Source organism: Suricata suricatta, chromosome 8, assembly GCF_006229205.1.
Source record: "Suricata suricatta isolate VVHF042 chromosome 8, meerkat_22Aug2017_6uvM2_HiC, whole genome shotgun sequence".
Classification (NCBI taxonomy): domain Eukaryota; kingdom Metazoa; phylum Chordata; class Mammalia; order Carnivora; family Herpestidae; genus Suricata; species Suricata suricatta.
In genome coordinates, this window is record NC_043707.1 from 95,134,266 (window position 1) to 95,149,477 (window position 15,212).

A 15,212-nucleotide genomic window follows, 5' to 3' on the forward strand; every position below is an offset into this window, starting at 1 on the left:
ATGAAGGGGAAGTCCGAAGAAACAGGTGGAGCAGGTTTCCAGAGAGTTTGGATTAGGAGTGAGTGCATGGTCACGCAGGTTATCAGGTCAGGAATTCCAGAGGGAGCGCCTCTGTGGATGGATGGAATCCAGCCACGTGAGTATCCAGGCAGGCTAGAGAATCCACAGCATGTGGTTAGGAGTGGGTAGGACTGTCCCATTGGGATCAAATGTGGAGGGTCTGTAGATAGGATGAAGCCAGGCGAGAAAGCTGGAGAGGTGGAATAGCCTAGTGGTCAGGAGGGAAGATTTCTGGAGTTCATACTGCCTGGGTTCCCATTCTTCTCCGTTTGTTAGCTGTGTGACCTTGTCCGGTAACTGAAATCTTCTATGTCTCACGTTCCTCATCTATAACCCTGTTAGAGTCTGAACATAAATTTGAGGTGAAGATTAAGTAAATGAGAAGGAGAAAAGCAGCCCCTGGCATCTGTGAACTGGCCTCCCCCAAAAAGCAAGGCTCCCATATTATTAGGTGCTGGCCTGGCACATTTGCAGCTAGGCTGTGGTGTTTCTCTCACCAAACATAGATAGCCTCCTAAAGGACACCTCCCATACCCCTGCAAAAGATAGCCTTTTTCCTAAGCATATCTGAAAATAGGGTCACTGTGCAAACCACAAAAATATCAAATGTCCCCCCTCTCCCAGCTAATACGAGTGATTGGTCCTTCTGCATTAATTACTTCTTTAGCTTCTTTCTCTTAGTACCTCCTTCTAGATATGATTCATTATGCTATCCAATCAGAATTATCCTTGCTTTATGATAGCACTGAATACAGAGCAACCCCTGCCTCCTTGAACCCGTCCCAAATCACCTGACTCCAGCTTCCATCCTATAGGTCCCTCCTAACACCCTCTACTGCAACACCCCGTGGTTCCCCAGAGTGTGTAGTCTCCCTCATTGTAACAATTCAGGCAACCCAGGGTTCAGCTATAGATGTATTCCTGGTGGTCTTTGGCTGGAGGGCATGGGCACAAATTAATAAATGGAAGCATGTAGAGTAATTCCCAGCGCAGAGTAAGCACCATGGCAGTGATACCATCATCATTACTGAGTAGGTTGCCAAGGAAGCTTTAGGGACAGGAGATCCAAGGAGGAAAGTTATAGGACAGAAGCCAAGTAGAAGAGTAGATTTATAGCCAGGAGACTTCAGTTTAAGTCCCAATCTACTATTGAAAATCATAAGCAAAACTTTATTGCACATATCAAAAGTGCTAGACACAGAGTGAGTGTTTGACAGAGTGGATCTCACATATTTACTGTGATACCATAGGCAGGTTCCTTAACCTCTCTGAGCCACATTTTCTCTATCCATATAAAATAGGAAAAATGAAAACACATAGGTTTGCTGTGAGGTTCCAACAAGAACATAAATGTGCTATAGGCCACACATTTTATTAAAAATGTGATGTAGACCTAGATGGGCAAAGGCTAGGTGATTCACACAAGGCAGCCCTGTTTTTCCCACCTGAACCCAAGGATGACAAAACACCCAGAAAGTTAAGCTGACTTAAAGTTATGTTCCTGAATCCCTCTTGCAGTGTTGATGGGAATGTAAAGTAGTGTAGTCACTCTGGAGACTGATATGGAGGTTCCTCAAAAAGTTAAAAATAGAACTACCCTATAATCCAGCAATTGTACTACTGGGTGTTAACCTGAAGGCTACAAAAATACAGACTTGAGGGGGGACATGCACTCTGAAGTTTTACAGAAGCATTATCAACAATAGCCAAACTCTGGAGAGAACCCAAATGTTTACCGAATGATGAATGGATAAAGAAGATATGGGGTATATATACAATGGAATTTTACTCAGCCATTAAAAAGAATGAAATTTTGCCATTTGCAACAATATGGATGGAGCTAGAGTATATTATGCTAAGTGAAATAGATCAGACAGAGAAAGACAAATACCATAAGATTTTGCTCATATGTGGAATTTAAGAAACAAAACAGATAAGCATATGGGAGGGGGGAGAGGAAAAAATAAGAAAGAAGGGAAACAAACCATAAAAGACTCTTTAAAGGTAGAGAACAAATTGAGGGTTGATGGAGGGAGGTGGGTGAGGGGATGGGCTAGATGGGTGATGGGCATTGAGGAGGGCACTTGTTGGGATGAGCACTGAGTGCTCCATGTGCACTGTAAAGGATGAATCACTGAATTCTATCCCTGAAACCAATATTGCAGTACATGTTAACTCACTAGAATTAAAATAGAAATTTAAAAAAGAAACAAATGAAAAAAAATTTTCAAAAACTTATTTTCTTAAATATATAAAATAAGTTTCCATAAATTCCTGAATGATTAGATCTTCTTATAGATGAAGGCTAGATATGAACTCTGAATTCTGTTGCTCTACAAGAAAAGGCCTGTGTCAAGAACCCTTTCATTGGCCTCATTTCCATATAGTTCCTTTTCCAGGGAGATCAGGAATGATGAAAAGCTTTTGGCTCCATGTCACTTATTACCATAAGCAAGACACTTATTTGAGACCTGGTTTCTTGAAATGGAAATATAAAGTTAATTCTTACCCCATATATGTGTGGTGAGGATCCAATAAAAAGGTCTTCATGCTATTGTATTATAAGTTATGAAGGGGACACTATCAGTCCATCTGAGGCTGCCTTTCAGAGTAGTCTCTGACCTGGGGACCCAGTTGTCTGCTGTCGAAGGGCCTAGCTATTGGCCATTGGCCAAGGTGCTTGTTCATGTGTCTCTGTGTATTATACTCCCTCGCCCCCATAAAGGTACTTGCATTAGAGAGAGCACAGGGAGCCCCAACGCTGCGCTTATATGAAACAAGTTTCTCTCTTCCTTAACAGTCCAAAAAAAAAAAAGCAGTCTGGGTTAGTACGGGGCTCTGTACTACAAGCCACTCCAGGTTTCTACCAACTTGTTTCTACACCATCCCTAGAATATCAATCACCTTCATCTCTGGCTGTGGCTGGGATACTGTCTTACCTGATTTTTGGCCTGCATGGAGGAAGAAAAGTGAATCCTGCGTAAGGGACATTGTTTTTAGAATACATGTGTCAGCTTAACGATAACCCACCACCCTCGGACCAACTTAGAATACATGTATCACTCCGTGTTTTCTTAATCACACCCTTACACTTCAAGGAAGGGTGAAAACATGCCATGTCTACCTGGGTGACCATGTGCCCAGCTTCAGTTTGGGAGTTTTATGAATCAAGATCAGGAATAACAGAATAACAGGAATAACAGAAGCAAAGAAAGCAGTAAGGAAATGAATACTGATCAATTCACTCATTGGGTCCCTAAGCCTTAGCCTGTATTTGTATTGAGTAAATATCTGGATGAAAAGCAAAGAGTGAATTTATTATTATTTATTATTGAATTATCTAATGCCAAAAATCAAATATTTGGAATCATCCCAGCGAATCTTCATATTTGTTTAGTGTCCCTTTAGATCTTGGCACTAAGGAGATAGAACCATAGTTTCATAACTCACTGCATGAAAACTCACATGCACCCATGCACATACAGGCATTGTCTGTGTTTGTACAAACCTATATACATATGCAGCACCGATTTACGCTTAAATAGATCTTAAATAGATCTTTTGTACTAGAGGACTGTAAGTCTTACCTAGTTACCTCACTCTTTTTAGTGGGATCATGATATTGTTAAGAAAAGTGAATTCTTAGAAGCCTGAGATCTAGGTTTAAATGCAGCCTATGTCATTGATACACATTGACACTCTGCATGAGATAGTCCATTTTCCTTGACTTTTGTTTCCACATTCGTAAAACGAGTACTATATGATTTGTCTTGAAATATTAGTTTGAAATTACATAAAATGCCATATTTGTTTGTGTCAATAATGATTCAGGTATAGTTGGTACACAATCAATATTAAACTGTTATTTTATTATTAGACAAGTGAGCCCCAGCACAAGCTAATGGCAGGGCAGGAATCATACATCTTCCTCCTTGATATGGAGCACAATCCTTGCTAAACTTGTACTGCTCTCAACTATACTTATTTTTTTTAATTTGTTAAGGTAATTTTAAAAAGTAAATTATTTATGAAAGTATAACAGATAACAGAAAAGCACATAATCGGGCACCTCAGTGACTCAGTGAGCCAAGTCCGATTCAGGTGATGATCTCATGGTTTGTGGGTTCGAGCTCTGGGTCAGGCTCTGATAGCTCAGAGCCTGGATGGAGCCTGCTTTGGATTCTGTGTCTCCCTCTCTCTCTCTGCTCCTCCCCTGCTCACACTCTGTGCTGGAGGGGATGTGGGAGGGGGATGGGCTAATGGGGAAGGAGCTTAAGGAATCTACTCCTGAAATCATTGTTGCATCATATGCTAATTGGATGTAAATTAAACATAAATTAAAAAATAATTAATTTAAAATAAATAAAAAATTATGTATTATGTAACAAAAAATTAAAACAAAATTAAAATAAATTGTAATATTAAAAAAAACAAAAGTAAATAAACATTAAAAAGGAAGAAAGAGCACATAAATCATAAACTTATAGCTCACTGATTTGTCCAAAAGGGATCCTGTCCATGTCATCAGCACTCAGATTGAAAACCAGAATATCACCAGTACCCCAGGAACCCCTTCATTACCCTCTCTGAGAATAACTACTATCTTACATTATATATTAGTTTTACCTTTTTATACTTTGTAGAAATAGGATCACATATAGATAGCCTTATGCCTGGCTTTTTTTACTCTATGCAAAGATTGAGACATTCACCCATGTGGTTGCATGTAGTTGCGACTCTCCTGGATAACTCTTTGTATGTAGTGTTTCAGTGAATATACTACCACTTATTGACCTATTCCACGGTTGATTGGGCATTTGCGCGGTTTCTGGGTTTTGGCTATTCTCAGTAATGCTGCTGTGAACATTCCTGCATGTGTCTTTGGTGAATGCATTTCTGCTGAATACATATCTGTGAGTGGAATTTCTCAGTGTTAGGATTTGTACACATTCACCTTTTGTAGATCTGTCAGGCAGTTTTACAACGTGAAAGAAGGATTCCCTATTTTTAATTGGTAGAACTTTGAGAGGCTTTGACAGTTCTATGTGCTTCCAATTTCTCTTACTGGGCCTGTAAATCCAGAAATCCAAGAATGTACTCTTACTCTTTGGGCATAAGGAATCAATAGCTTCCAGGTAGCCCAATGTATTGGTTATCTGTTGCTATGAAACACACCCCTTCCAAACATAGTGGCCTACAACAGAAATACATATTTACTATTTCTCACAGTTTTTGTGGGTCAGGAATTGGGGATACCTTGACCAGTGGTTCAAACTTACAGTATCTAATGAGATTAAATCAGGTGTTGATCTAAGCTACAGTCATCTGAAGAGTTAATTGGGCTAGACAATTCACTTTCAGGCTGGCTCTGTCCTGTAATTGGCAAGCTGGTGTTGGCTATTGGCAGGAAGCCTCAGTTTTTCCTCACATCAGTCTATCCACAGGGCTGCCTGAATGTCTTGACAACATGGTTGCCGGCCTCCTCTAATGGGAGCAATCCAAGAGCCCAATGTAGAAAAGCAATGTGTTTTATGACCTTACCTTGGACATCACACAGTCATTGTCTCAATATTTTATTCATTATTCAAGTGATCCTTATTCAATATGAGATAGCTCTCTATAAGGACATGAATATTCGAAAGTGAGGATCATTAGGGGCCATTCTGGAGGCTGGCCACCACATCATTAAGCCCTTCCTGCTACCGAATAAAGACTTTTTTTCCTGGGATAATTGCAGCCCCAAGTGATTAGTGCAGGGAAAAGGTAAATTCTGATGGACAAGGAGAGGAAAAGAAAAGAGAATATATAGAACAAGTAAATCCAGGGAGAAAGGCAAGCCTGAATATAGTAGCCAAAAGGCAGTTGTTGCATTTTGAGTATAAAATGATTAGGGATGAATGAAAATGTGTTTGGGGTAGGGGGGCTCAGAGGACAGTATGCTGGGGTCCACAAAAGTTTTCCTTCGTTTTCTACTCAGATCATGTTTCTGGACCATAAAGACTCAACTCTGGCATTGTTTGTATGAAAGTAATAGCCCAAATTGAGTATTCTTAAATTTTCTCAGATGTTATTTAATTTGCCATCCATTCATCCATGCATCTAACTCTTATTAAGCATCTGGCGAATGCCAAGTCTACTTTAGGGGACGATGAGGAATGCAGAAATGAGCAAATACACAAACCTGATAACATGGAATGGGGGTAAGGGAACTAACATTTATTATGCACCTACTGTGTTCCTGAACTTTCACACTTATTGTTTTAAATAATTCTCATAACTTCTCCAGGTGTTGGGAATAATTCCCACTTGGCAGATTAATAAATAGACTTGAGAACTTATTTATTTACTCAGGGTTGGAGCTGAAAAGTGGAAAAGCTGAGCCTTCTACAGAAAATGATGGTACAAAGCAAAAAGTGATTAAATGTCCAAAAAGGGTCTACATGTACTATAATGGCAGCTCAGAGAATGGAGTGAGTTCTTTGGCCTGGGAACATAAGAGAAGGTTTCATGGAGGAGGTAACATATCAGCTGGATCTTGGTAGATGAGTAAGAGATAATGGGAAAAGGCCATATGTCAGGGGTAAAGAATATCAGAAATGAAGGCATGACTGTAGGAAGGGATGTTAGTGATGGTCAAACACACAGAGACACACAGAGACATACACATATAATATGGCTAGAGAAAAGTGTAAGAAGGGAGGACTCGCTGACAGAGGTGGACAAAACAGGTTTGGGTCACACAGACACCAGACAGACACCAGCTCTAGCTGCTCTGTAATGCTACAGGAAGCCACAAAAAAAGGTTAGATGTGAGAACTTCTTTCAGAGTTCTTGGATAACACCTTCTTCAAGGTTGTTATTAGTTAAATTATGATTGCACTTTCACATCTGACAACAGAAACAAAAAGTAGATTGATTAACTATATAAGATTATTCAGATTGTTGAATAAGAATGAGAAATGCTATGGATCAGTAGGAAGGTCAACAAATGTACCAATGGTGAGGTCTGCTGCCGGTTAAAGATGGGAGAAAAACAATAGCAAAAGTCGGTAAGTCCCAGGGCTATTGATTCCCAGAAAAATCCAAGAATCTCACAGCAGGGAGTGGCCTGAAAAATTATTTAATCTAACTTTGCACGTTACATAGGAGAAAACTGAGGTCAGGATGTAGGAGTGACCCGTTCCTTTAGAGCAGGGCTCCTTCTAATATACCTAAACTTTGTGAGAACAAGAGGGTACATTCTCTGATGTTGGGAAGGCTCTGAGTGTGGAGAGTGCTATAAAAATCACTAGTTGTAAAACATTTTGGTTACGAGTTGAACTGTGTCTTCCCCAAATTCATAATTTGAAATCCTAACTTCCAATACTGCAGAACATGATCTTATTTGAAAATAAGGTCAGTGCAGATAAAATTAATTAAGATGAGGTCATATTGAAGTAGAGTGGGCCCCAAATCCAATGTGATAGGCGTCTTTATTAAAAAGGAAAATTTAGATATGCATACAGGGAGAACACCATGTGAGCATGAAGACAGAGATTGGGGCAATGGCTCTACAAGACAAGGAACACTCAAAAATTGCCAGCAATCCCCTAGAAGCTAAGAGGGAGGCATGAAAAAGTTTTCCTCACAACCCTCCAAAGGGACCAACCCTGTGACAGCTTGGTTATACTTCTAGCCTCTAGAATTGTGCAGAAAATACACTCCTGTTGTTTAAGCTACCCAGCATGTGGTACTTTTTTTTATGACAGCCCTTGGAAACTAATTGACTTGCTAAAAAAAAAAGAAGTTATTTGGAAGCCACACAGAGTAGGCAGTGTGAAGGAAGGAAGTGTGGATTAATAGAATAATAAAGCCATGCATTAATTCATTCAGGTGCTGAGTGTGTATGAGGTACCTTTGTTGGCCCTGAAGCAGATAAATGAAGAAGTAGCCCTCCTGCCTTTGAGAAGTCTGAAGTTTGGTCTACTTTGGTTCATAATAGATGTAAATGTTATGGATACCCAAAGGAATGAGGTAGGCAGAGGTTTGGATGCAGAAGGTAACATCTAAGCCAGGTTTTGAAAAATGAGTGTGTTTGCTTGCTGATTGCTAAATGGACCTGATTATTTCTGCCGCTGGAAAGAACTTCCTAAAATCTCCATCCTGGTCCACATAGCCATCAAAACGACAAAATCACAGATGTATTAAGTTTGTTCAATCCAGCATTTCAGACAAACAGCTTCAGTAACCCAGGCCAGTTATCTCAATCACCTGCCCTAGTTGGCCTGCTGTTCGTAGGAAAAGCAGGAACAGAGATGCTGACCTCCGGCTGTTCAGCCCAAGTCCCCTTGGAGCTTCAGGCTCGTGTAAGCACTGGCTTCAGAAACTCACTCCAGTAGGTGGGGGGGTTGTCTTCCTATTCTGACTACCCAGACCTCTCTGCAGTGCTGAAAAGTCAGATTGTGTTATTTATGTATAAAGACAACAACAAGAATAACCGTTTCTTTCCAAATATTCCATGCACAGAAAGCCAAGCCTTCAGCAGATCATTACTACATTGACATTTTGAAGAACTGTGCTTCCAGGCCTCGAAACAGGAGCCAGGTCTGCTGGCCTTGGTCTTGAGATGTCTTGGCTCTCTCATATTAAGGACCCCCATGCTCCCAAATTTGAGCTCTCAGCAGCCACTACTCTGAGTAATGCTGGTAAGCTACACAGCAAAGAACAGAGCCAACTGCAGCTGGAGCCACATCTGCCTCTGTGGAATGATGTCAAGTGTGCTAGGGGGAAGGCAAGGGGTGTCTCTTGACTCTAATTGCTTCCTCACGGGTCAGCCACACTCCCTGAAATTCCATTAAGATGATGGACCTATTCCTTTAAGTTTGTGAGCAAGAACAATGGGACAGGAGAAACTCTACACACAAACCAGCAGTCTTTGCTTGATTGATTATGTTGGAAAGCCTGTAAGCAGAGCAGGCATGGTTGGATGCCCCAGGCCCTGGGGTTCCCCTAGGTTACTGCTTCAAGTCCCATTCAGTGATTGGTACCTGCCTGGCCCCGCCAAGCATTTGTTTCTGTAACCCTTGTTCAACTTATCCATACATATGGTTTTGACCGCCACTTTGGTAGAAATATTTTAAAACTTCCATCTCTAGTTCATACCTTTCTCTTCAAGCTTCTGGCTCTTCTATCTAACTCCCTAGCCCTGCACACCTCATCTTCAACTAATTCATCATGTTTCTTCACAAAACTCTCCCTTGCCAGGGTTCTCTTTGTCTTATTTCCCAAATCAGAAAATTAGAAAGCATCCTTGACCCTTCTCTTCCTAGCATATTAAATCAATCACTGAGATTTACTAGTATTATCACCTAAAAGTTTCTTCTAACTGTTCTCCTTCTCATACTTTCTGATAATTCTCTAATTCAGGATTACATCAACTTTTAGTTAAACTACTGTAACAGCTTCCAAGAGGGTCTCATCCCCACCCACTCCATTCTCCACTTCGCAGCTGAAGTATCTTTAAAAAGCATAAATCTGCACTCAAAAAAGTGTAACTAGAAGGAAACTACTTTACATAATAAAGAACATGTATGCAAAACCTACAGCTAATATCATATTCAGGGGTGAAAGATTGAAAGCTTTTCCTCTATGATCAGGGCAAGCATGCCTGCTGTAACCTACCTTCTATTTAAAATAATGGTGTAAGTCCTAACCAGACTAATTAGTCAAGAAGAAGAAATTTAAAAAGCATCCAAGTTGGAAAGGAAGATGTAAAATTGTCTCTGTTCATAGATGACATAATTCTATATGGAGAAAATCCTCAGGATTCCACAAAAACCCTATGAGAACTAGTAAATGACTCAGCAAAGTTGCAGGATACAAAATCAACACGCAAAATATCAGTTGCATTTCTATACATTAACAATGAATAACCTGAAAAGAAAATTAAGAAAACAGTAGCATGAAAAAGAATAAAATACTTAGGAATAAATTTAATCAAGGCAGCAAAAGAACTGTGCACTGAAAACTACAAAATATTCGTGAAATAAATTAAAGAACTAAAATAAACATTAAACTAAATTAAAGAAGACACAAATACTGAAAAGATATCCTGCGCTCATGGGAAGGAAGGTTTATTGTTACAAAGATGTCAGTATCACCCGAAGGCAATTCTTGTTAAAATACCAATGATACTTTCTTTAGAAACAGAAAAACCCACTCTAACAGTCATCTGATGTCTCAAGTGACCTGGAATGGCCAAAACAATCTAAAAAAAAAGAACAAAATTAGAGGTCTCATACTTCCTGATTTTAAAAGTTATCTCAAAGCTATGGTAATCAAAACAATGAGGTATGGGCATAAAGATAGACATGTTGATCAAGTGAACATTGATATAGTAATAAACCCTCACATATATGGAAAATGATTTTTTGGTGCCTGGGTGGCTCGATCAGTTAAGTGTCCAACTTCAGCTCAGGTCATGATCTTACGGTTCATGAGTTTGAGCCCTGCATCAGGCTCTGTGCTGACAGCTATGAGCCTGGATGGACATTGCTTCAGATGCTGTGTCTCCCTCCTCCCTCAGCCCCTCCCCCACTTCCTTGTGCTCACGAGCTCTCTTTCTCTCTCTCAAAAATAAATGAACATGAAAAAATGTATATGAAAAAAGAAAATGATTTTCAACAGGAGTGCCAAGACCATTCAATGGGATAAAGGAGAGTTTTTCAACAAAACATGTTTGGAAAATTGGATATTCATCCAAAAAAAAAAAAATGGATCCTTATCTTACACCATATACAAAAAGTAACTCACAATGGATTGAAGATCTAAATGTAACAGCTGAACCTTTAAACTTTTAGAAGTTTATATATACAGTTTACTTTCATTGATGCCTTCTACAATAGGCGGAATGACACTCATTTCACATGTTATTGTCAAACTTACAGACATCCCTTTATACAAAGGAGGAAACTGAGACCAGAGAAGATAAGAAATTTGCTTAAGAATCAACTAGGTCTTAAGTGGACCCCGGGCAGACGGTGACTCTTCTCAAGGTCAGAGATCTGGCCAGCTCCAAGTAAAGCCTTAGAAAGAATGCAGGCTTTAAAACCAGAAAGAACACGGACTAAACCCATGAAATTGGACAGGTTTTTTAACCTTTTTGCTGACTCCATCTCCCCATTGTTAACATAAAGATAATAATATCTGACCTTTTGCAAGTCACAGGTGGTAAGGACTAATTAAAAGGAGGTGTGGACAAGAGAGAAGACCTATGACGTAGTCCTTCAGGCTCTCTAGAGCTGTTGAAATTCATAGCCAAGTATGAAGAAAAGCTGCATGGGAAGGTAGTACTTACTCTGGAAATTGGAGGAGATGGACATAGAAATGAGAGGGAAGGGAAATCAAAATGAAGGTGAACTCTAAAGAAAGTGATGTGAGAAAAGATTTGGGAAACTCTTTTGTTTCATTTATGTATGAAAAAGGAAATAGAGATATGTGTATCATGTAAATTACCTTTAAAAAACAATTGTGAGTGATTCCCAAAGGCAGTGTGATATAGTTTACAACTTCATATCCTTGGTGGCATTTGGACATGTCACAGAAATGCTCCAAATTTCCAGTTCCCTATTTTTACAACAGGACTATGAATACCTATGTGACCTTCTGGGAAGAAGTGAGAAAGAGAGGTACATATATTTGAAAAGTTAAAATGCTATTTGGATCCAGATTAAAATCATTTTGACCAGCGATACAACCCACACCACTTCACTGTTCTGAACCTGTTTACTCATCTGTAAAAGACATAAAAATAGGGGCGCCTGGGTGGCTCAGTCGGTTAAGCATCCTGCTTCGGCTCAGGTCATGATCTCACGGTTCGTGGGTTCAAGCACCGCATCGGGCTCTGTACTGACAGCTAGCTCAGAGCCTGGAGCCCATTTCAGATTCTGTGTCTCCCTCTCTCTGACCCTCCCCGGCTTGCGCTGTCTCTCAAAAATAAATAAAAAACATTAAAAAGAAATTAAAAAAAATAGAATCTACACTGTAGATTTGTTAAAGAGATTAAATGAAACAGTATAGGTAAATGTTTGGCATGGGGTCTGGCACACATTTAGCCCTAAATACATGGCCCTGTGTGTGGTATATGCAGCAACAACCGCAGCAGACACATTTCTTTTTACTGGGAAAGACAAAAGTAAGATCTGTTGGGAATTCTCGGAAAGGAATTCATGGCAATTTTTAAAAACTCAGCTTTCTGGGTCTTCTTATTTTCTTAATTTCTCCTTACCTCAAGCATCAGCAAGAGAATGGCATGCTGGGGGCAGTATGCATCTCTGTGAGTTTTCTTTTGACTCTACAAGGTTAGAAGTTTCTTGTCTCCTGTGATTGAACACTCCCACGATATTGGATCATTTCCTGAACTTCATTTATTTAATAACTAATCTTTTATTGCCTTCCGTCCTTTAAAGCCAGCCGAGCAGTCTCATTGCCACCCCCACCCCCACAAGGTCTCACCTCTTTAATCATTTGGATAATCCTGAGACACACTACAAACCATCTTAATGGAGGGCTGATAAGTGAAGGCCATTTTTCCCCATCTGCTTCTCCATCCAGCAGTATTTCAGATGATGTTCAATAATCCCAGCAAATCACTCATGTCATCCCCCCCACAGTCACCTAGTTAATATCTCCAGTCAACAAGTTTCTTTTGGCTCTTTTGTCTGGGAAAGTTGGCTATACAAGACCCCAGAACTCCAGAAGAATGTGTCTGTACCTGGAATTTGTACAAACCAAGCCCTTACCTGCAAGAGTAACGTTTTCCCAAGTTAATAAAAATAGCTACCATCTCTGAACCATAATTCTGTGCCAGACACTGTGCCAAACACTGTTTGTTTGGCACAGTGTTTAATTCTCATAAAATCTACTGAGGAATGCTCTCATGTCCATTTTGTGGATGAAGAAGCTTATAGCCTGGGTCACTGTTACCTAAAGTGTGGTCTTCTAAGCAATTATCTGGAAACTTGTTAGCAACAGAAATTCTCCAGTTCTACCACAAACCGAGTGAGTATGACTCTCTGGGGGGTGGTGTTCAGAAATCTATGTTTTAAAAATCTCTCCTGATGATTCTGATGCAGACTAAAATTTTGAAAAGCACTGAATATATGGAATGTATCTAACTTGCCATTCATAGAGCTAATAAGTGGCAGAGAGAAACTTAGAAGCCAGAGTCTGGCTGACTCCTAACCAAGTCAGAGAGGTTCTAGAGTGAGACGGCCCACAGAGTTTTAGGATTTCAATATAGACATCTATTATTTCACATAATAGATGTGCAGAAATAGCTCAGTTCTGGGCCTGATTTAATGTGGCAGTTCAGTGGCTTTGTGGATCCAGCTCAAACGCATCTCTCTCTCATTCTCACAGTGATTCTGGACATTACAGTTTGTTCCTCAATGCCCAGATGTCTGAAATGGAGGAAGAAGGAAAGGCTGTCTCTCCACATCGTTTGTCTTTTTTTTTTTTCAGAGAGAGAGAGAGAGAGAGAGAGCAAGAGAGAGAGCGAGAGAGCATGCGTGCACACACAAGAAAGGGAGAGGGGCAGAGAAAGAGGGAGAGAGCATCCCAAGTAGGCTGCATGCCCAGTGCAGAGCCAGACATAGGGCTCAAACTCACGAAATGTGAGATCATGACCTAAGCTGAAATCAAGAGTCAGATGCTTAATCAAATGAACCACCCAGGTGACCCCTTCCATGTCTTTCTAAAAGCAATACCTTTTTCCCAAGAAGTACATTCCCCAGTAGACCTCCTTTAATGTATTAGTGTTCAGCATTTCATCATGTGTTCACTCCTCGACTGGTCACTGGGAAGAAAAATGGAATAACATGATTGGATAAAATTAATTACAATTCACCTCACTTGGGGCATCTGGGTGACTCAGTGAGTTAAGTATCCAACTCTTGGTTTTGGCCCAGGTCATGATCTCACAAACTGTGAGGTTCTGTGTTGACAGCATGGAGCTTGCTTGGGATTCTCTCCCTCTCTCTCTCCTGTCCCATGCCTGCTTGCTCTATCTCTCTCTTACTCCCTCTCTCAAAAAAAGATTCACCTCACTTGAAGCACATGTATGCCTGCATGAACACAGCAGATGGAAGTACTAGGTCAGAATAATGGGTACACATTATGAAATCTTGAAACAAGTTTGGATTCACAAGGTAGCATCAGATGATAGGAATCCAGAGAGAAAAATTAAAAGTTTATGCCACAAGAAATAGCCAATAAATTTTTGAGCAGGGGATAAGGAAATGTAAGGACAGACATGCAAAGAGTCTGCTGGTGGTGTGTAGGATGGTTGGGTGTAAGACTCAGGAGAGGGGATGAGGAGAGGCCGTGGGAGGACCAGCTGTTGTTGTAGCCTTGCTATAATTTGCCAAGCCCTAGTCTAGGTAGGTGGCGATGGGTATGGAGGATGGGTAAAGATAAAGTCATTTGGGAGGAAAATTGGCAAGAGTGAGTGACTGCCATGAGGAGACAAAGAAGGGGATGAGTCAGGGGCTACACGTGGACTTCATGTCTGTGACCAGTTATTCTTCTGTCCCCATGGAGCCAGATGCAAAGAATAGTACTGATTCCTGTAAAAGGCATTTAGACAAGTTAAAGGAAAACTGTCAGAAGTACAATAGGTGATTTAGAAGTATATGCTTAAATTCTTAAATTTGGTGAGGACCACCTATGATGATGATGATGATGATGATGATGATAGTGATAATAGTGTGATTTGTTGCTCGTCTGATATGTGTTGCTGCTTTATTTATTTAAATTTATTTTTATTGCAGAAAACTTCAAACATACACAAAAGGAGGGAGAATCATGTCATGAACTCACATGTACCTAGTAACCAGCTTGACCATGATCAAATCCTGGCCAGTTGATCTTGTTTCCTCTATTTTCTCTCTCACTCTTCCCCAACATCCCCAGCCCACATTATCATTTTTTTCAAATAACTGACATACCATACAATTCACCTACCTAAAGTGTATTACACAGTGGTTTTTAGTAAATTCATAGAATTGTACAACCATCACCACAATCAATTTTAGGATGTTTCAGCACCCCAAAAAGAAATCTTGTGCTCTTCAGATATTATCCCGTCTCTGCATCCCCTAACTCCCAGTCCAAAG